At 39.6% G+C, this 22834-nt stretch overlaps 1 long non-coding RNA gene across 1 annotated transcript in view; it reads left to right on the top strand.

Annotated features, from left to right (window-relative positions):
- The window catches only part of LOC149439110 (uncharacterized), a 34793-nt gene extending 33271 nt beyond the window's left edge, over positions 1-1522 (top strand). The window contains exon 3 of the long non-coding RNA XR_016307855.1: positions 1176-1522. This is a non-coding gene — a long non-coding RNA (uncharacterized LOC149439110). The remainder of the gene's footprint in view (positions 1-1175) is intronic.
- The last annotated feature ends 21312 nt before the right edge of the window (positions 1523-22834 follow it).

The following is a 22834-nucleotide window of genomic DNA, read 5'->3' as shown; positions in this document are numbered from 1 at the left end:
TGCAAAAGGAATAAATTGCTCCACATAGTGTAATATCCTTAATAAAAGATCCTTTATTTATATAAAATTGCACTGACGTGGAAGTAGACATGAAGAAGCATGTACAATCAAAAGGATCAAAATATCATCCGGAAACATTGGTCTGTTCTAAAGAACGACTGAATTTTGGGCCCTATCTTGCCCGATCATCCTACTGTCATCTTCAGGGGTGCGTGTAATCTTAGGAACAAACTAGCACCTACTAGGCCAATATTTTTTGCCAATATGGAGGGTTACCACCTGTGAAGGAAGTGCAAAGCTTGCCAAATTAATTGCTTTAGATTAAGAAAGATGACTAATTTTGTTGCCACACAAACTGGTATAATGTATGAAATAGTTTATATCATGTGCAACCAGACGTGGTTTATATATTAAGGTGCCCATGTGGCTTAGAATATGTAGGGCGTACAACACGTGCCTTGCATGTTCGTTTAGGTGAACACAATGCCAATATAAAGAAGGGCTACAAGGAACACAGTGTCTCCAAGCACTATGCTTTAAAACATAACAACCCTGAAGGTACAACCTTTATTACTTTAGAGAAGTATGTTCCGGATTGGCAAGGTAGCAATGCAAAGAGAACGATTTCCAAAGCTGAAACAAGTTGGATATACCGACTCAAGATTTATGCAACTTTGGGTTTAAATATTGAATGGGATATCAATTGTTTCATTAATAATAGTTGAACCTTGTCCTGTTGTTATTTTGTAGATTATTTTTGTTGTTGTATTTCATGTGACTTTTTGAGTACATGCGACCTTTATTCACAGAGGATTGTTATTATTAGATTTTAGTTTATTGATGGTTTAAATACTGGGTGGTATTATAGTATATTGAGGCAATAGTGGGTATATGTTAATATCACAAACCATATACTCATAATTTAATAATTTTATATACTCTTATTTTAATTTAATTTTAATAAGTTTATGTTAATGCCTTTTTGCTTTCATAATGGTAAATGGCTCACAATATACTGATTATATTCTGTCCGGCTGGGTTACTGATCAGGAGGGGTGTTATCACCACTTTCACATCACCAACATTAGTAGGTGCTATGTTCTATTCGTATATTTGTGGTGACATACTATTATTTTAATTAGTAAGTTACTTTCTATCTATCTTTTCAACACTAGATGGAGTTATATTATATTTCAACATCAAACCGATCAATTGCTGGATTAGTTTGCAGGTGTGTTGTCATTTCCCCCTGCAACTTGTAACCAATGGGGGCGATCCTCTGGGGCTTTGGGCCCTATATAAGGAGCGTGGTGGGACGTGTGTATGTGCCCCTGATGACGTCAATTGTGATGAAACGCATAGGGAGGAGCTACGTACACATGCTACCACGCATGCGCGACCGGCCGGCGGCAATTTTCGATGCTGGAAAGAATTGATCTTTTTGTTTGTACACGCTTGTTCATGTCTACTACCACGTGAGTGCAATTTTATATAAATAAAGGATCTTTTATTAAGAATTTTACACTATGTGGAGCAATTTATTCCTTTTTCATGTTTAATGCCACCAGTCTTGGCCCTGCACCTATCTGGAGTGGAAAAAGTTACCCCAATGGGGAATTTTTGTAGAGGACCTTCTACCTATCTCTCTTGGGGGATTCAAAGGAGGATTGAGCTCTCTAGCCTTCCCAGTTGTTATAACACAAGCGAGTTTGACCACTCTTTACAGAGGGCCATGTCTTTCTGGTAAGCCTTGCATGCAAGTGGTTGGTGGCACATCAGCTATCTTTGAAAATTTCCCTGTTTCATCACAGCCTTTGGGGACTATCTTCTTCTGACCCGTTTTTCATTTTGGACATTTTGTATTACCACTATTTATGTATTTCAGATTTATTAAGCGCTGCACTTTATGCACAGTATTTTTGTATTGCCTAGTATCAGGGTATTAGTGTTCAGCTGCTACACTTCTTTGCACTTTATATTCTTAGCGCAGATTTTTATTTAAGGTTTTTATTTCTGTTAGGGAATTTATCCTGAAGTGAGAGTATAGCCAAAATTTTGAGTTGCCACTAGAAAAGTAAATTAAGAAAAGTAAAAAATAAGGGAAATCTTCCAATGCCATGACAATTGTCTAAGAGAGGATTTCCTTCATAGAGTTTACAGCACAAGAAGTAAAGGGAAATCTTTCTAAAAATTATGCTTAAGTTTTTTTGTTTGTTTTTTTTTGTTTATATAGTACAGGGTTAAGTGTCAACTGTACGGATCCCAGGACAAAAGATCCAAAAATGAGACAAGATACATGTAGACTAGGCCTTGTTGTATTGCATTTTGGTTTAGAATTAAGCAATCACTATAGTGGCCAAACAGTCACTATCAGCTTTGACAGGAAAACACGGGGCTCTCCACAATAATGTGGATAATAGGGTTGTATGCTTAGATGGAAAGAGCAGAAATGGAAGAAAAATGAGGATCAAGGAGAAGAGTAGAGGAAGATGAGGGATCCAGAGTGAAGGGAGGATTTTGAGAGGAGGAGGTTATGGATGGTCAAGGAGAAAGCAAAGAGGGACAAAGGGGAGAGGGGGATAGCCATTACTATTCTGACGTTACAGTGGGGAGGTCCACGTAGCCATGTTATAAGGCAAATTATGTTTAGAATTGTACTGTAGTACAGAAGAATAGTCATGAACTCTATATAGTGTATTATTCTCCATAGCAATCATATAGAATTGCCATTGGCTCTCTAATGTATGTCAGGTATTGCATCTCTCCCACCCATTCCATCAATTATGGATGAGTAGTGGTTTTCCAATGTCTAGGTATAACCATCCTACTGACATGTTTAACCCCTCCTCTAAGCTATCCAACATGAAAAAAACTAAGTTTTGGCTTTTGATACACTTTAATTAAATAAAGAACAGCTAACAAAAGATACTGTAACACAACTCATACAAGGCTGCAGATTATGATAAAGCTAAATTCCAGGCAGATATAAAACACCAATTATTTTTTCTTTAACAAAAGGTTTTATTGACAAATGGCACACAGATGCAGAGCCAAATAACGAAAACATCAGAAAAATGTATACATTGTAGTACAAAGTACAGCAGCAAGTCATGACAAAAGATTAGAAGTGACATTATACAAATGGCGGTTGCAAAGGACCTAAACCGAGTGTGAAAATGGTTTTCTGACTTTTTTTTTTTTTAATTCAAGCATAAAAACCAGTAACAGCTTAAGATAATTGAAGTAGAACCTAAGGGCAACAAGCCCTACCATACAAGAAAAGAATAACATCTCATATGGATTTACTGTGCTTATTTGACCCTAAAGCCAATATAACAGTGAGAAGCCAAAACAACGAAATACATTGTAGTAAAGAAGAGTTAGAAAAAAAACAGAAAAGAGAAGAAAGGGAAAGAGAGAATAATGTAAAAGAAGAAGGGTCATCCACACCCTGGTTGAAAGTTGCAATTATTTCCTAGTTGCGTCACAAGAATAGTGCTAGGGTAGGTAGAGTTCATAAACAGGAGAGACACGACGACCCCAAGAACAGTCATCAAGAGAAAGGGAAAGGAAAAGAAGAAGAAGAAGGAAGAAGAATGGTCTCGGGGGGTAACGTGTTCAAGAAATCACAATGTTAAAAATGTGTGATCAAAATGGGAAGGCTATACGTGTGAAATCTATGGTTGCCAAACACGCAGGAAACAGTCGTGAGAATCAGAAAGAAGAGACGTCAATTTCTTGTTGACCATGATATCGTTCATGAGATGTTTTACCGTTTCGAAACTGAGAGCAGGAGTTTTCCAAGCTTTTGCTATTGTAAGGTTCGCAGCATTAAAAAGATGCATCGCTAACTCGCGATCTGCCTTGAAGAGTGATTCGATGGGTTTAAAAAGGAGGGCCTCACAAGGGTTCCTCTTTATGTTTGAGTTAAATATAGTACGTAAGAAAAACACCAATTATTTTTTAAAAGCAGCTAGTATAGGTGCATCACCTTCTTGTAATCACCAGCAGCAGACTGACTAGTGGAGAGAAGTGAACCAAATGTGCCAACAAGAAACTTGCTGATAGAAGAGAAGAGATGGATTTGACAGATATATAGACCTCATAAGTCTTCTGATGCTCTTTCTCTGTCAAGTCAGAAGGCTTGGAATGGAGAGAGAAAACCACTGTAACTGTTATCATCTACCTGGCTGTTTTGTCTAGCAGGGCTATGTAAATGTCCGGGCTGGGTAGACAGAAGCGCAAACCCTTTGACAGTGAAGACAGCTCCCTTATATGTATTGGATCTGTATATGTAGCTGTTTGCTTGACGTTCAGCTGTGAGATAACTTAATACCTTAAATTGATAGTTACCGTGTATACTAATATATTTATGATTTGTCCCCAGTGTGGTGAAAGGTCAGTGTGTGTGTGTGGTTTTGCCTCTTATAGCAATCTTCATTAATGATGGATGCTTACTACTCCATGCTGCCTACTTTCTTCCAGCCCAAGGTGCAGTGCTGCATCTCTGGTCAGTTGTGAGTCTGAGATGAAGCACTGTAGCTCGGGAAGGCGGAACTTTGCTGCCATAAAGAAGATGACTGAACTAAACATCACCATATAATGGAAACTTTGTGGAGGCAGCAGGATATCTATTCAAAGAAGGACAAAACATTTACTCCATGATGCCAGACACCAGACTACCTCACTAAACACTGAACATGCATTTTAATGTTTACATTTTGTTTTGTTTATTTTGCTTGGATTTATGTCTCCTTTTGCCAGCTGCTTTTGTCCAACAAGAAAACATACTGTATGTGCCTTGATAAGGTATGTACTACTGTATGTTTTATTCATTGTAGCTTATTATACATCAGTCAAAAGAAGAATACAAAAAAAGGAAACTACATAAAATGTGTAAGTATAAATATCAGTTTTGCTTTATTATTTGATATCAAGTACATTGCATTTTGGTAACATGTATACTAGTGGCAGAACATCTCATTTATATCATCTGTGACATCAACGGCATCACCCAATGTTGCACAGTATGTGTCAACAGCTACAATAAAAGTATAATAAAAAAAAGAACCAACTTATTATCCTCATCAAATGTGCAAAATATAAATCGTACAGTAAGTTGTGTCTAATTATATTAGTAATTGATTTTTTTATCCTGCCGGATTTACATCGTGTTTTTGAGTGTCAATAATATGCACTGGAACTCAGTGGTATATACTCTACATTGCCAAAAGTTTTGGGACACCCTTCAAAATCATTGGATTCAGGTGTTCCAATCACCTCCATGGCCACAGGTGTATAAAATCAAGCACCTAGGAATACAGACTGCTTCTACAAACATTTGTGAAAGAATGGGTCGCTCTCAGGAGCTCAGTGAATTCAAGTGTGGTACCGTAATAGGTTGCCTCCTGTGAAATAAGTCCATCCATGAAATTTCCTTGCTACTAAATATTCCACGGTCAACTGTTAGTGGTATTATAACAAAGTGGAAGCAACTGGGAATAGCAACGAAGTGGTAAGCCACGTAAAATGACAGAGTGGGTTCAGTGCATACTGAAGCACACAGTGCACAGAAGTCACCAACTGTCTGCAAAGTTAATAGCTAAAGACCTCCTACTTTGTGTGGCCTTCAGATTAGCACAATAACGGTGCGTAGAGAGCTTCATGGAATGGGTTTCCATGGCCGAGCAGCTGCATCCTTACATCACCAAGTGCAATGCAAAGCGTCAGATGTAGTGGTCTCTAGAGCAGTGGAGACGTGTTCTCTGGAGTGACGAATCACGCTTCTCTGTCTGGCTATCCCCTGGAAGTCTGGGCTTGGCGGTTGCCAGAAGAACAGTACTTGCCTGACTGAGAAGCAAGGAGAGACTCATGTATTGCCAAAATACACTTACAGAGAAAAGTTGCTGCCTACACCAAAATATGTTCTCACATAAGAATGACAAAGAAAAAATTTGTGCTGCTAATATATGCAAAAATAACAAAGACCAATAAGATAAAGTAAATAATAAATCAAAAACCAATATAGTGAAGCAAAAATGGATGTATCAGCAAACACCCTGCTGACCATCATGCTCGTCCATCAATCAATCCTATTTAAACTCAAAAATATATATTAAAATATAGTGCATAAGAACCAAATTACAGCTGTATAGAAAACACTAAATAGACTCAACTAACCATTTGCCTACCCGGCACTTATACCCCCTTCTTTACCAGGCCAATTTTCAGCTTTCAGCGCTGTCGCACTTTAAAAATTGCGCGGTCATGCAAGATTGTACCCATATGAAATTTTTATCATTTTTTTCTCACAAATAGAGCTTTCTTTTGGTGGTATTTAATCGCCGCTGGGCGCTTTACTTTTTGTGCTATAAACAAAAAAATTTCAAAAAATTTGAAAAAAAAAAAAGTTTTTGTTTCTATTAGAAAATTTTTCAAACAGGTAATTTTTATCCTTCACTGATGTGTGTTGATGAGGCGGCACTGAAGGGCACTGATAGGCAGCACTGAAGGGCACTGATAGGCAGCACTAATGAGGTGTCACGGAAAAGCGGCACTGATAGGCGACACTGATGATGGGTACTGATAGACAGCACTGATAGGTGGCACTGACTGGCATCACTGCTGGGCACTGACTGGCGGTGCTGCTGGGCACTGACTGGCACAACAGCTGGGCACTAACTGGTGGCACTGACTGGCAGCACTGGTGGGCACTAATGGGTGGCACTGGTGGGCACAGGTGGGTGGCACTGGTGGGTGGCACATGTGGGCGGAGCTAGTGGGCGCACTGCTGGGCACAGGTGGGCGGCACTTGTGGGTGGCACTGCTGGGCACCGATCATCAGGGTGCTGATCATCAGTGCCCTGATGATCAGTGTCGATCCCCGCTCTAACAACTGCCGGTTCTCGGCAGTACTTTCCTCACGATCTGACAGCGTGAGGAAAGTGCAGCCGAGAACCGGCAATTGCATTTCCCGGTGATCAGCGTGTCATTGGACACAGCTGATCATGTGGTAAAAGGCCGCTGTGATTGGCCTTTTACCACATCACGTGATCAGCTGTGTCCATAGGACATATGACGCCCACCCAGAACTGGCTAGCCACAGTGTAGCCGTCATTCGGCTATCTGCGGTTGGCAAGTAGTTAAAGGGAAAATAATAAACACCCGGCTGACCATCAAACCCATATAGGGCAAATAGTGAAAAATCACACTTCCATCCAACGTAGCATCACAGGTAGGTCCTATTCCTGAGGAAGTCACATGATATTGAGACGCTACACGCTGGATGGAAGTGTGGTTAAAGTTAGGTTAATTGCATCCTGTCTAAATTGTCCCTAGTATGTGTATGTATGAATGTAAGTTAGGGACCTTAGATTGTACACCCCGTGAGGGTTAGGGACTGATGTAAATGTACAATATATATGTGTAAAGCGCTGTGGAAATTGACAGCGCTATATAAGTACCTGAAATAAATAATGATAAATAAATGTCCGGTGTATCACTGGAAGCCGCCATTTTACCTCTCTGTTTTTACATGCTGTATCTGGGCTGTGTGAGCCCACAATCCTTGTGAGTTTATTTTTAATTTTCTATTTTACTTCATTAAAACTGTTTGCACTGTTTTTGACCTGTATAACATATAGGTCAAAAAAAGGAGGTGAGCAGGCACGCCTGGTGGTGGATGAGCACCGTGATGGAAAGATTGTTTTGAAGGGTAATTTCACTTGGGGACTGAAAATTGCTAGTCATTAACTATAAACATTAATATTTTTCATTTTTGCACTGTTTATTTTTTTATCTTGAAAATGTTTGATTGTCAGCCGGGTGTTCATTGTATTTTTTTATGCAAGTAGATTAGGGACTTTACCAATAGGGGGGGATTTATTTTGAACATACCAATACTACTTATGTTAGATTATTCTATTTTGTTTGATTTTCCAGTATTTGCCCTATATGGGTTTGGTGGTCAGCCAGGTGATTATTATTTATTTTTCATTCTTTAATTGTGTCTTTTTAGTGTTTTCTATACAGCTGTAATTTAGTGTTCATACACTTATTTTAATTTATATTATTGAGTTTAAAGTGGATTGATTGATGCACGAGTTTGATGGTCAGCAGGGTGTTTGCTGATACATCAATTTTTGTTTCACATTATTGTTTTTTTTTTATATATTATTTACTTTCTTTTATTGGCCTTTGTTATTTATGCACTTATTAGCAGTGTCACACTACACACAATTTTTACTTGCCTGACTGCATTGTGCCAAGTGGAAAGTTTGGTGGAGGGCGGTTTATGGTTTGGGGTTATTCTTCAGGGGTTGGGCTTGGACCCTTAGTTCCAGTGAGGAGAACTCTTAAGGCGTCAGCATACTAAGACATTTTGAACAATTTCATGCTCCCAACTTTGTGGCAACAGTTTGGGGATGGCCCCTTCCTGTTCCAACATGACTCCGCACCAGTGTACAAAGCAAGGTCCATAAAGACATGAATGAGCAAGTTTGGGGTTGGAGGAGCTTGATTGACCTCAACTCCAAAGAACACCTTTGGGATGAATTCATCAGTTCATTCAACATCAGTGCCTGACCTCACAAATGCACTTCTGGAAGAATGGTCAAACATTCCCATAGACACACTCCTAAACCTTGTGGACAGCCTTCCCAGAAGAGTTGAAGCTGTTATAGATGCAAAGGGTGGGCCAACTCAATATTGAACCCTATGGACTAAGACTGGGCTGCCGTTAACCACTTGCCCTCCAGAGGAATTACCCTCCTTCCTGACCAGGCCATTTTTTGCGATACAGCGCTGCGTTATTTTAACTTACAATTGCACGGTCATGCAATTCTGCACCCAAATGAACTTTATGTCCTTTTTCCCCACAAATGGAGCTTTCTTTTGGTGGTATTTGATTACCTCTGCAGTTTTTTATTTTTTGCGCTATTAACAAAAACAAAACAGACAATTTTGAAAAAAAAACCCAATATTTTTTACTTTTTGCTATAAAACATATCCAGTAAAAAAAATTAAAATCAAATTTCGTCATAAATTTGGGCCAAAAATGTATTCTGCTACATGTCTTTGCCGAAAAAATTCCAATACATGTAAATTAATTGGTTTACATGAAAGTTATAGCGTCTACAAATGGCAGTATATATATTGGAATTTTTTTTTTTTATACTAGTAATGTTGGTAATAAGCAACTTATAGCGGGACTGCGGCAGGCATTCTGACACTTGGTGGTATAGCAATACAAAGCAGCATGCTGGTGCTGACAGGGGAGAGATATGTGCTGTTTTCATACAGACCTCTCCCCTGTCAGCGATTGCCGAGTGCCAGCAGGGAATCTCCTGCAGGGACCCGGTGATCAACAGCTGTAGCGGGCAATGGCGGCATGGGCAGGGTGGCGCATGTGCGTCCCTATCTGGAAATGCAAAATCACGTTTATATACATGATTTTGCACAGCCCTGCCACCCTGTAGCAGTATTTCTGCTACAGGGTGGTCAGGAAGAGGTTAAACTGCATGTGCGTGTAAAGGCATCCCAAAACTTTTGGCAATATTGTATGTGTGTGTGTGTGTGTATGTGTATGTGTGTATGTATATATATATATATATATACACTCAAAAAAAGGATTGATCACACCCCTCTTATTTTGGTGTCATCAACAGAAATCCGTACACAATTTTCAATATATAAATAACTCCAAGAAAGTGTTGCAACACTCAACCTTCTTTATTCCAGGTCACGACAATGTTACATTTCAGAAGGTAATTCAAAAAGCAACAGTTCTCTCTCTACCCTTACCTAAAGTGGAACTGCACTGCATCTGAACAAAAAATGCTATTTAATTCATTTTTAATATTCAAAGCAAACTAACCCATTCATCTATGTCTCCATGCTCTTTTTTTTCCTGAGAAATCATTTTGAAAAGCACCCCCTGGCATTTCTGGCAGTGGCCATCTTGAGTAAGGGCAGATGATTCAGAGTCAATAACTTTCTAAAATCCATCTGCCCTTAGCTCAGGCATAGACTGAGCTGAGAACCCTCCCTCCTCTCCTGAAGACTGTTGGAATGTATGGCATAATTTGCCTAGGTATTGTAACTAGGAAGTAACTGAAAAAATGCAAAAAAAAGTTTAAAACAAGTAAATACAATACAGTCTCCTATCTATTTACTAATGCTAGCAGCATAAGGATTAAAAACAGTCTATGTTGATTGAGAGAGTGAAGTTCCACTTTAAAGCAGAGCTCCACCCAAAAGGGGATGTTCCTCTTTAAGGACTGGTCCCCCGCTCGCCGTCACTGGAACTTCGCTTTAAGTCAACAATCAGATTTTTGATTCTTGGCTTGAGGAAGGGTTGAATGAAATTACCTGAAAATGTTGCCTTTTCAAAAGTACTGATATCCCCACTTGAAATAAAGAAGATGGAGTGCTGCAACACTGTTTTATATACTGTGTATTATATGTGCAAACTTTCCATCTTATGAATACTGTTCATGTTACTTGATCTTTTTCTTAAGGCCTCATGTACGCTGCTGCTCCTAAACGTGAGTTTAGGAGCTTTTGGTGTTTTTTTGCCAAAGCCCCTGAACTCAACTCAATAAAAGCCTGTGTCCATGTACACATAGGCTTTTACCAGAGTCTAGGAGCAGCAGAGTTTAGGGGCAGTTAGAAGTTCTTCTCCTGAATGCAGAAGAATCACATTGAGGAGAGGAACATTTTGGCCAAGAAAACGCTAAATACGGCAAAATCGTGGCTAAACATGACTACATGCTAGCCACATTTAGCTTTGGGCGTTCATCCATGTCAATTGAAAATACTCTGGCCAATCAAATTAATTAATGTTCAATCACTAAACGCGGTACCGCATTTACACACGATTTTGCCTCATTTAGCGTTTTTCTGCTGCCAAGAGAGCTTAACGTCTAGGGGAGTTCATATGTACGTGAGGCCTAATTATGTATACAGTATAACATTTAGCCAAAAGTATGTAAACCCCTCCAAATTAATTAGTTCAGGTGTTTCCAGTGAATGGCATTGTTAGTGCATAGAAAGACATTTTAGACAAATGTGTATTTCAAATCTTGTGGCAACATTCTGGGGCAAGTCTATTTCTGATCTAGCATGACTGTGCCTCTTGTGCATAAAGCCAGTCCCATAAAGATATGTTCTGGTGAGTTTGCAGTGGAGAAGTTGAAATTCTGATAGTGAGCTAGGTCTTTTTGTCCAACATCAGTACCTGACCTCACAAAAGCTCTTTTGATTGAATGGGCACAAGTTCATATAGACATACTCCATAAAAACGCCCATGGTTTTGGAATGGCATGTCCACAAAATTTTAGCCATGGTGTTAAGACACTGGTCAATCCAATTGAATCTCCATGTTCAACCTGTTGTGTGTATCTTAATGTACTTTAACTGCCAAACTCCTGCTATATTATAGACTGAAGAGAAGATCTACAAGCTTCAGTGTTGTACCGAATAATGCATCTTATCTACTGACCACAGAGTTCTCCATGACCTGGTCCTCACGGTCCAGTTTTCCCAGGAATCCCTTGGGTGCTGTGGTGGGGATTCCTGGAAATACTGTTCTTGGGGTCTAGGGTTTGCGACTAAAGGCATCTACATCAACATTCTTCTCAATATTGGATTCTGAATGAAGGTTCTTTGTTCAACATGACGTGTATGCCAAGGTATATATATTCTGTTTTTTCCTGTTAAAGATCTTGCTCCTCCTCATTTGAATTTTTGGTTAGCCAATGGTGTTCACTATTATTTTAGATACAGTAGAGCATAGCACACTTTTCGAACACAAATTAAGTGTCTCTTAATAAAATATAGAACAATTCTTTCAACCTGAGATTTGAAAAGCTGTTTACAGTGACTATTATTATTATACAGTATTTATATAGTGCCAAAGGGTATGCTCAGCGCTGTACAGTAGCAAGGGGGACAGAACATGAGACAATACAGTAACAATACAATACACGAGGGTTCGAGGGCCCTGCTCTTTCGAGCTTACAATCTAGGAGGCAGGGGAAGGTGGTACAGGAGGAGATGGCTGTGGGGGATGGAGTGGTGGGAGGAGTGGGGTAGTACACATTCACTCATAGCCCTGGAAGCCTCACATATGCTTCTTCATAAACAAACTAATGACGAAATAGCTTTATTTTTAAATAAAATATATCATATTCATTAGCACTTATAAAGCATTGCTGCTGAAGCATAATGCTTGGTGATTCAATGTTACCAGTTGTTATCACAGTTCATGTTCTTATGGTTAAAAGGAACATGTTATAGAAGAAATATAGAAGCTCCCGTTGCCAAATTCTCCTATTTCTCCAAACATTTTTTCTATCTTATAAAGCAGGGGTGAATTTAAAATGTAAAAAAGGAGGGATATGATTAAAGATTCTGAGACAGATGCCTCATGCACCTCATTTTCTTTTTAGCCTATAATGTGGCTGTCATTTAGAAGAGGGCAATAATACACCGCCTATATAAAGAATGGATCAATATGTGCAGGTTACAGGTGATGATCTACAGAGATGAGATGCCAGTTTATGAGCATTTCCCCTAATCAAACATGGTGTACTAGCAGTGGGATGCCTAAACATACCAACAAACTCCCTAAATACTGTATAGTATAATGTATAGTATTCATATAATGTAAGAAATGTATTTGCATCATACATTTCATATGTTTATCTTCTTGTATATGCCTTTTTGTTTCTTTCTTAATCACTCATATTGTTATTGAGTATGAGGTCCATAATAAAATATTACATATTAATCAAATACTGTCTGTTTTTCTTTGCATGAATTAGACTTAAGTTTTATCCTCCCAAAAGTGAAATTTTCAAACCACAGCTTCTTGAAAGAGGTTCAGGAAATTTCACAACTGTTTCCATTGTACATTTGATAAAGTGCATCAATACCTTTACTGTTTTGAGACTGTTTGTTCCAGCCATTTGCCAGAAACCTCAGCTCTGTTTTGGCAGAGACAATGACAGAATAGTAAGAAGAGGTGTTCTGTTGGCTGTACCCTGACAGTGCTGTCAAGAGATGACAGGTCTTTGAGTATGGAATATCATAGATTAGATTAAGGGCACAAAATATAAATGTGTATATATTTCTAATAAAGCATTACGACCTGAAAAAAACAATTAAGTTTAGATACACTTTAATTTGTGTGTATCTAACCACAATTGTTTTTTTTTTTTTTCATTTTGGACAGAGTAGGGAAGGATTTATATTGTTGCTTGTCCCTCCTGGGAAGGTTCACTCTCTATTTGTCCTGTCTATCCCCAAAACTGAAAGTAAGGGAAAATTCAAAGTTTTGAATTTTAACAGGAATAGAGAGGAAATCTTCCATTTGAGACACTTGTTCCAGTAAGAACTGTCTAAGAAAGTTTTTCTTATTATATTTCTAGTGTTTTAAAACAGAAAATGAAGGAAAATATCCCCAATGGGGTATAAATGACAAGTGCAGAAACATTCCTCCCTCTACCCAAAAAGTGAAAAAACAAACAAAAAAATTACCATTGTCTTCAGACAGTTAAAAATAAGAAAATGTGATAATATTTAACCGGTTCCATGCCACCCTATAGCAGAAATACTGCTACAGAATGGCACGGGTGCACAAAATCATGTGTATATATACGTGATTTTGCAGTTCCGGGCATTGGGTGCGCGTCATTCGTGGCCTCGGCTGTCAATCACAGGGTTCCAGCTAGTGATTACTCACCAGCACCCGGTGATTGCCGGGTAAACAACAAAGATCTCTCCCCTGTCAGCTCCTGCACACTGTTTTGTATGATCCTGCGTAGCAGAGCCATACAAAGCAGTATGCTTACAGTGAAACACAGCCACGTAGTGAAACAGCACACAGTTAACCCTTTGATTACCCCACATGTTAATCCCTTCCTGCCCAGTGCCATTAGTACGGTGTCAGTGCTTTTAATTAGCACTGATCACTCTTGGTGTCACTGGGGATGTCAGTGATACCAAATCAGTTCTCCCCAGTGTCATTAGTCCCACTATAAGTCGCTGATTGCCACCATTACTAGTAAAAAAAAAAAAAAAAAATTCCAGTATCTATACCACCATTTGTAAATGCTATAACTTTCACATAAACCAATAAATTTACAGGTATTGGGATTTTTTTTTTTTAGCAAAGACATGTAGCAGAATACATTTTGGCCTAAATGTATGATGAAATTAGATTTTTTAAATGTTTTTACTGGACATGTTCGATAGCAAAAAGTCAAAAATATTGGGGTTTTTTTTCAAAATTGTCTGTATTTTTTGTTTATAGCACAAAAAATAAAAACCACGCATGCGATCAAATACCACCAAAAGACAGCTCTATTTGTGGGGTAAAAAAGGACGTAAATTGTATTTGGGTGCAGTGTTGCATGACCGCGCAATTGTCAGTAAAAATAACGCAGCACCATATCGTAAAAAAATGGCCTGGTCAGGAAGGGGGTAAATCTTCTGGAGGGCAAGTGGTTAATAACCAACATATTTACATAATAACATACGTATTATCACATGAGAGTATGAATGTTAATTGTCAGATCTCAAGGTGTTCAGGCAGCCTGGATGAATGATATGCCCTTCCTGTGTTCACAAAGGTAAAACAATGATGTACATTACTGTATATGGCCAGTTTATTGTGCAGATGTGTTTACAGGACTCAAGATGCATACAGATGCAGCCAGCAGCCTGTACATATCAATGACAGGCTGTCAGACTGCTGTAACCACACACTGAATGGTTTCACATATAAAGGGAGGGATGAGCAATCCTGAACATAAATTGTTCACGTCCAGGGCCGCTCATCTGTGCCAGTATGCCTGTAACCACTTGGATGTACAGTTACAGGCAAAAAGCCATGACATCTGGCAGCCGGTCATTGATTTGTACTGGCTGCTTGCTGGAGCTGTATGCAAACATCTGTGACTCCCTGATGTGGTAATACACTGAATTTTTGCACTGTATATTCAAATGTTTTTATGTGCATGAGCTCTAAGAGTGTTGAGGGACAATAGCTTTTTAGTCAATTTAGAAAGATTACTCACATACAAAACACATTAAATCACAACGTTGTGTACTTTTTCTTTACTATACACCTATACTATCACTATACACCCATTCTACGGAACATATTTAATAAATCTGCTATACTGCTGTTACAAGCCTTTGTAATTCAAATTGAACACGTGATCAAAAACAAATCACCAAAATAAGATACCAGTGCAATCTGAATGTCACAATGATCAGTGGATACCAAAATATAGACTGCAGATAGAACTTAGAAATCTCAGGTTTTTCATGTAACAGTTAAGCTGACCATACATTGAATGGATTCCCCCATCCTTACAATCGAAGCGGATAAAGGAATCCTCCGTGCCAGGGGCGGACTGACCATTTGGAAACTTGGGCACTGCCCGAGGGCCTGGGGTCAGTAGGGGGCCCCATGAGATGCCCCTGGTACCTTTTTCATAGGCTTTTTTTCATTTGGGCAAGGACACAGGGGCCCCATGATCTCCTATTGCCCGGGGGCCCCATGAGTTGTCAGTCCGCCCCTGCTCTGTGCTGTGTGATCGAATTCTGACAGCTGGAACTCTTCTGCTGTCAAAATTTACTGATTAGTGCTGCAGTCTATTGGCTGTAACGCAGATCGAACAAAAAATTTCCAAAAAGCCGACTTGTGAGAAGTTGATCATTAGATCAGCTTGTCATGAATGGGAATAGCCACAGATTGATTAAAATTCCGCCAGTCCCTGCTGAACCAGCCAATTTTTGATCCATCTATAGCAACCTTTAGGTAAGGCCCCAATACCCAAGAATTCTTTTTATTTGATATCGGGATCATTCATTACATTAAACTGAACTCCAGACAAGCAGAAAAGGCCACAAATGAAACAAATACAGTATACTGCATGTGAACTGTTTTACCTGTCAAGGGATGTGTATTTGTATCTCTCCAGTCCCAGGTGTACAGAGCTCTGACACAGCATAGCTCTGTCTGGCAAGTCACGTCTTGGTTTTCCTCTGCTGCAGTTCAGTCACACTTTCAGGTCTTGTTCCTTCACCAGCCTGTCACTTGACAGTGAAGCAGCAGACTAAGGCTGGCCAAACATTATACAATTTTCTTTGGAAAATTGCTTTAGACTTACCAAAAAACATATAATATGAGGTCAAACCTGAACAACACTTTCAATTGTATCCAATTAGGCACGCCCTTGTACTACATAGTTTAAGATAAATCTAAAGGAAACTGGGCAGAAATTGGACAGAAAATTGTATAGTGTATGGCCAGCCTAAGACTCCATGTTCATGAGCCTACCCTGACCGCCGGCCACAGGAATATGCAAATCGCAGCAAAACACGCCAACTGCGGTACCGCGATTTTACTGCATTTTGCATCTTCTGTTGGCGGTCAAAATGTTCGTATCCTGGACGCAATTCTTCTGCGTTCAGGAGCGAGAAATTTAACCTCACCTAAACGCAGTAGCTCTTAAACGCTGCTAAAAGCCTATGTATACATGGACACATAGGCTTTCATGGAGTTAAGTTTAGGAGCTTTGGCAAAAAAATGCCAAAAGCTCTTAAACTCAAGTTTAGGAGCTGCTCATGTACATGGGGTCTAATGCTCTCAGCTGGCTTGGCTCTCTCTGCCTATCAGTATGTTCCTTGTTAGCACATGAGCACTGCAGAACATCTGATTAGCACATTCTGCTGCTTCTCCCTCTCACAGTTCAAGCTCTGCTGTACGGGCACTGCAAAAGACTGATAGCAAATCAAATTGCTTGCGCTGCTTACATTTAATATAATACATTAACCTCTTCACGCCGGCCACACGCATATGTGCAGCCTCCCGGCGTCTGGGCCTTGACCCCGAGCGTCGTACATTTGCGTGCAATTAAGTAAAACATATGTGCTGAGAGCGTGCGCACTCCTAGCACACATGTCCAGTACTCATGGAAAGCTCCCGATCTCCTCTTTCAATTGGGACCTTTCCTGATCATCTGACCGCCATGACAGCGAGTCATGGCGGTCACATGACCCTAAAGCCCCGCCTCCCGGCTTCTGAAACCCTTAAAGGGTCGGGAGGCGCCTGCCCCAAGGGGTTAAATAGTGTATTGATGAATACAGAGCTGAAATGTGCATCTTTTTTATCAGCTTGGAGTTCAGTCTTAAAAGGATCAGTTAGGAGGTGGCAATAATAATCTCAACTTTTTAAAGAAAAGTCAAGATTTCCAATAAATGTTCAGTCATCTACTGTATATCTGGATCCACTGATCATTTTCTCATGTGGTTTTTATGGCCAGGTTTGTCACAAGTTTCAAGTTGACAAGTTCTTGAACAGTTGTGTATACTGTATACTCTAGGAGTATTTCTGCTTCTTACACTAAACTGATCATAACTGGAGTTTCAGTAGATAATTAAATGTTACACAATTCAGTAAGATTGGTAATAAATGTACACATCAATGATTACTGAAGGTAAGGTGAGGCACAAGACAAAATGTGAGGAGCACATACTCAACCTCAACCTGCGCAGAGATTTTCCAGCTCGTGGGACAACAGTCCAAGCATCAGAAGACAACAATCTAAGCACCAGCAGAGAGAGAGTAATTGTCACTGGGGCAAGTCATCTGAGCAGTTAACCCTTTATGCACACACAGTAGCCACCAGCACGTGTTTTAATGGAAACATGCACTGTTCACAGCATCCACTTTTGCATTTCTGACCTTAAAAAAGTTCTGCATCATTTGTTGTCATGTCCATTACAGGAATGTAAAAACATTTACACTATGGAATGCCTTCCTCACAGAAGTTCTTGATTTTAAGTTAGAGAATTCAGAGATTCAGTTTAACAATTTTTAAATATTGTTTTATCTGCTTCCTACCCAGCCACTGCACATAAACGGCCGGGTAGGACAAGTGCCAATCTGTTTGGATGTACCTGTACGTCTTGATAGGTCTGCATCTCCTGCTCGTCTTGCCCTGCGCTGCTCTACTTTGGTACCATTTGATCGCTGTAGCCAATCGCAGCAATCACATGTCCAGTAGTAAAGATGGCTGCCAATTATGCAGCCATTCAGAACTACTGTAAACTCTGTGATTGCTCATAGTGATTATATGGTACAGGGAAAAGCACTGCCTCCCTGTACCATGTGACAGCTGTAGCCAATCACAGCTTATCACAGAGTTCTTAATGGCTGCAGGAATACAGCCAAGAGCTGTCAGATGTGATTGTTTATACAACCATCATAGCTGTATAGGCAATCATTATGCAAAAAAATAAATAAATAATACCAATCACTTCACTAGTGTAGTGCAGGGCAGTTGGTAACACTGCACTGGTCTGGATGCTTTAGAAAAAATGTAAAAAAAAAACTCCAAAAGAACAAGAAAAAAATGTTATATATATATATATATACCATATGCATATTTTGTTTACACTATGGTGACATCGTACTGCTATGAGGGTGGTAAAATACAGTAGATTATTGCTCTGATATCACTATGTCAGTGTTAACAGCCATTATTTCTGATCACCACAACAGCAGTATAGTGTCACCAGACCAGTGCTGCCAGTCAGTGTTCCTAATCACTGCTGCACAAGTCATTGATCCCAGTCGCTGCCACCCACTCACAGTGTCCCTAATCACCTCCACACCAGTTATTGTCCCCAATCACCACCACTCACATATAGTGTCCCTAATCACCGACACACCAGTCATATTGTCCTTGATCACTGCCACACCAGTTACAGAGTCACTACACCAATATAAGGCCCCTTTCACATGGGTGGTCCAGTCGGGTCCACCTGTCTGTTTTTTCAACAGACCTGACTGGACCCTTCAGTCTCCTCTATGGGCAAATGGATGTAAACAGACATGTATCTGTTTACACCTGGCTACCTCTGATCTGACAAAAACAAATGGAAGGGGGTGTCTGTTCTCCTCCATCTGGCCAGATAGGATTGGATGGCAGTTTGATGTAAACTGACAACCGGTTTGTTTACATACAACTGTCCATAGGAGAAAGTGGGCTGTATCTGTGTCTGCTTTGCATAAGTGGAGCAGACATGGACCTGTCATCAGGAAGCTCCTGTCAGCTCAGGGGATCAGCGGATGGATTCCCTGCTGAACAAAATGGATCCAGCCTGTGTGAAAGGGGCCTAAGTTCCCATACCAGTCCCAGTGTCATCAGACATGTATAAGTCTGCAGCTGCGTTCCTGATTGCTGCAACATTAGTCTCCAGTGTCACCAGACTAGTGCAGCCAGCAACAATGTTCCTGATCACTGTCACACCAGTGCAGTGTTGTCTCTGCCATTAACCACTTCCCGTCTGGCCGTTGTATATAAACGGCCGGACGGTGGCACTGCAGGGTCGGGTGGCCAACTATAAACGGCCTCCCCGCACCCTGCTTGTGCGCGCTCCCTGGGAGCGCGCAGCACCGCGATCCGGTGCCCGCTGTGTCCTCCGGACACAGTGAAACACCGATCGTCGGACGGGACCTTTGTACGAGGTCCCGATCATGTGATCACTGATTGGCCAATCAGTGATCACATGCAAAGTAGTAAGCAAGATGTCACTTGTGACATCATTGCTTACTACGTGTGAAATCTGTGAATGATCACAGAGGTCACATGGTACAAGGCTATTCACAAAAGCCTTGTACCATGTGACAAGCTGTGACCAATCACAGCTCACTCAGTGCTTCTCAATGAGTGCAAGAATGCACACAGAGAGAAAGAGAAATGATTGCTTTTACATCGTATATGGGTGTAAAAGCAATCAGTGTAAAAAAAAAAATGTTTAAAAAATATAATTTTTGCTTATAAACTAATTTGGATTTTTTTTTTTACTAAAAAGATAACGGAATAAATTTTGGCTAAGATTTATGATGAAATATTATTTATTTGCAAAATTTTATAAAAAAAACACTTTTTTCAAAATTTTTGGACATTTCATTTACATAGCAAAAAAAATACAAATCCCAGTGGTGAATAAATACCACCAAAATAAAGCTTTATCTGTCTCAAAAAAATGGTAAAAAATTCATTTTTTTACCATTTGTTGCATGACCGCGCAGTGTTGCAGTGCAGTGTTGCATGACCGCGCAATTGTCATTCAAAGTGTGATAGCGCTAAAAGCTGAAAATTGGCCTGGACAGGAAGGGGGTAAAAGTGTCCGGACAAGAAGTGGTTAATGACCCTGCTCTCTTTGTTGACCACATTTCTACCTGTTGCCTGGACCAATCCTTTCCCTGTTTGCTGACCATGTCTCTGCCTGCGGCCTTAACTGACCCATCTGCACATCCGACTTACTATGTTACTTACCAGTACTTACCAGTCCCAGCCATCCCCTGTGGACAACTGCACTCCTGAAACCACAGGAACCTTTTTGTTCTTCCTTTATTCTGAGAAATATTTTATTAAGTTGACAACAGTTGTGTAAAAAAATTAATTTAAATTTTTTCTGTATTTTCAAAAAACTTGTGGCAAAAAGTCTTCAAAAAACTCACTATGCCTTTTAAAAATACCTTGCGGTGTTTGCTTTACAAAATGTGGTCATTTTGTGGGTGTTTGCACTGTCCTAGTGCTCTAGGGCCTCCAGAAATGTGATAGGCAGTCAGGAAATTAGATGTGAAATGTATGCCCCTACAATGCCTGAAGGTGCTCCATGGATTTTGGGCCCCTTTATGTGGCTATGCTTTGAAAAAGAAACGATATACCTGTGCTCAAATCATAATAGCTTGTACATGCATTTATCTATCAGGTGCTAAAGGGGTGTAACCACATGTTAACACTAGAAATCCTGGAGGAACTCTCTGCACACTGCTAATTACCCTTTCCAGCAAACGTTGCAGTAAAAAATAGAGAATTTTGGTTCACACATATTGTAATACATGTTTAAGTTGGCCAACTGCGTCAAAGTAATCCCTCTATGGCCAGTCCTACTCTGCTCTGTCTATGCAAATGCTACTGTGGACACAAGGCCAATACAGGGCAAATAGACAGAAAGTTGGGAGAGCTACTAGGTTTAGGTCTGGTTACTGACCTGCTATGCAACAGAAACAAGATATACTGTACCTGTGCTCAAATCCCAATAGCTTGTATATGCATTTATCTATCAGGTGCTAAAGGGGTGTAAGCACATAGTAACACTAGAAATCCTGGAGGAGCCCTCTGCACACTGCTAATTAGCATTGACACAGTTGGCCAGCTTAAACATGTACTGCAATATGTGTGAACCAAAAATCACTATTTTTTATTGCAATGTTTGCTGGAAAGTGAGTTGAAGATTGAGTGGTAAGTGTGTTTGATTTTATTTTACCAAGCAGACATACCCTTAATGTCAACTGTCCTGAGCAATCTATATTTACAAGGTTTTACTATCTGCAAGCCATCACAGTGCTTAGCAGAATTAAATAATTTGTTTGATACCAAACAATATATAGATCTGATGCATGTTTCTCTTAGAGGGTATAATGTGTCTTATTAGCCTTATGGATCTTGTAAATTAGGCATGTTTGGTGTCTAATGGATTGGTATCTTTTTATATATTAGTGTACTTTTAGCCACTTTTTAGGAAGGCAACTCCAGTTTATGGAATTAAAAAATAAATGCACTAGAATTTAAAATGTATGAAAGTTCAGCTCTAGGTCAATATAGCTCACTATTCTCAGTCTGACAGATGTATTCCTCATCTGCTATACAGACTGTTTATGAATTGACCATTTATGACAGGGCCTCATTACAAGTCTTTTAAAGACTTTGGGCTGGTAAGGGTTTATGAAGCCCTGCAAACCTTCTGACTTGTCTGCTTTCTGTCAAATATGCCTTAACTACTTCAATACCAGCTACTTTCACCATGCCAATTTTCGGCTTTCAGTACTGTTGCACTTTGACCATTGTACGCTCATGCAGCACTGTACCCATATGAAATTTTTATAATTTTTTTGAGACAGATTGAGCTTTCTTCTGGAGGTATTTAATCACCACACATTTTTCTTAGTTTCTGCTATACAATGTGCACTAATGAGGCTGCACTGATTGGCACTGATGGGCTGTACTGATGGGCACTGATGAGGCTGCAATGATAAGCTGCTCTGATGGGCATTGATGAGGAGGCACTGATCAATCTGCACTGATGAGGCAGCACTGATGGGCACTGATAGGCAGCACTGATATGCTGCACTGATTGACACTAATGGGGATGCACTGATAATCAGGGCACTGATGATCAGTGCCCTGATTATCAGTGTAAATCTTACTGACAGCTAAAATAAACTAAAATAGTGCTGCACTGCCCCCTAGTGAACAAAAAACAATCAATTTTGGACAGAATACATTTAAATAAACACCCTCCAGAGCCTCTAACACAATAAGTGATATGAATGAATAAAATTAAAAAACTAAATCAAACAATTCCCAGAATAAACCAATGTGGAAAAAACTGTGCAATCAATAAATGTAATGAATCATAAATAAATACCTGGCTGAGCCACTAATTCAAATAGTATATGAAGTATACCATATGCAACTTATACCAAAATGAATCCTAGTAAAAGTGCAACCAAAGTACCAATAAATTAAATAAATAATCATACATAAACACATGGCCAAGCAATAACCCTCAGAGTTAAAATAGCAGTAAAAACACCCGGCTGAGTTGAGAAATCTTTAATATGAAATAAACAAAATCCAATGGAACATAAAAACTATATAAATGTGTAATAAACACCCGGATGAGCAGTAAACCTCCAGTTTTTAAATAAAGAAAAACTTATAAATATTAGTGAATAAATATA

Source organism: Staurois parvus, unplaced genomic scaffold, assembly GCF_062004578.1.
Source record: "Staurois parvus isolate SC_StPar_1 unplaced genomic scaffold, SC_StPar_1.0 ptg001158l, whole genome shotgun sequence".
In the NCBI taxonomy this organism is placed as follows: domain Eukaryota; kingdom Metazoa; phylum Chordata; class Amphibia; order Anura; family Ranidae; genus Staurois; species Staurois parvus.
Note: the sequence above shows the minus strand (reverse complement) of the source record. Positions and strands in the feature narration are given on the sequence as shown.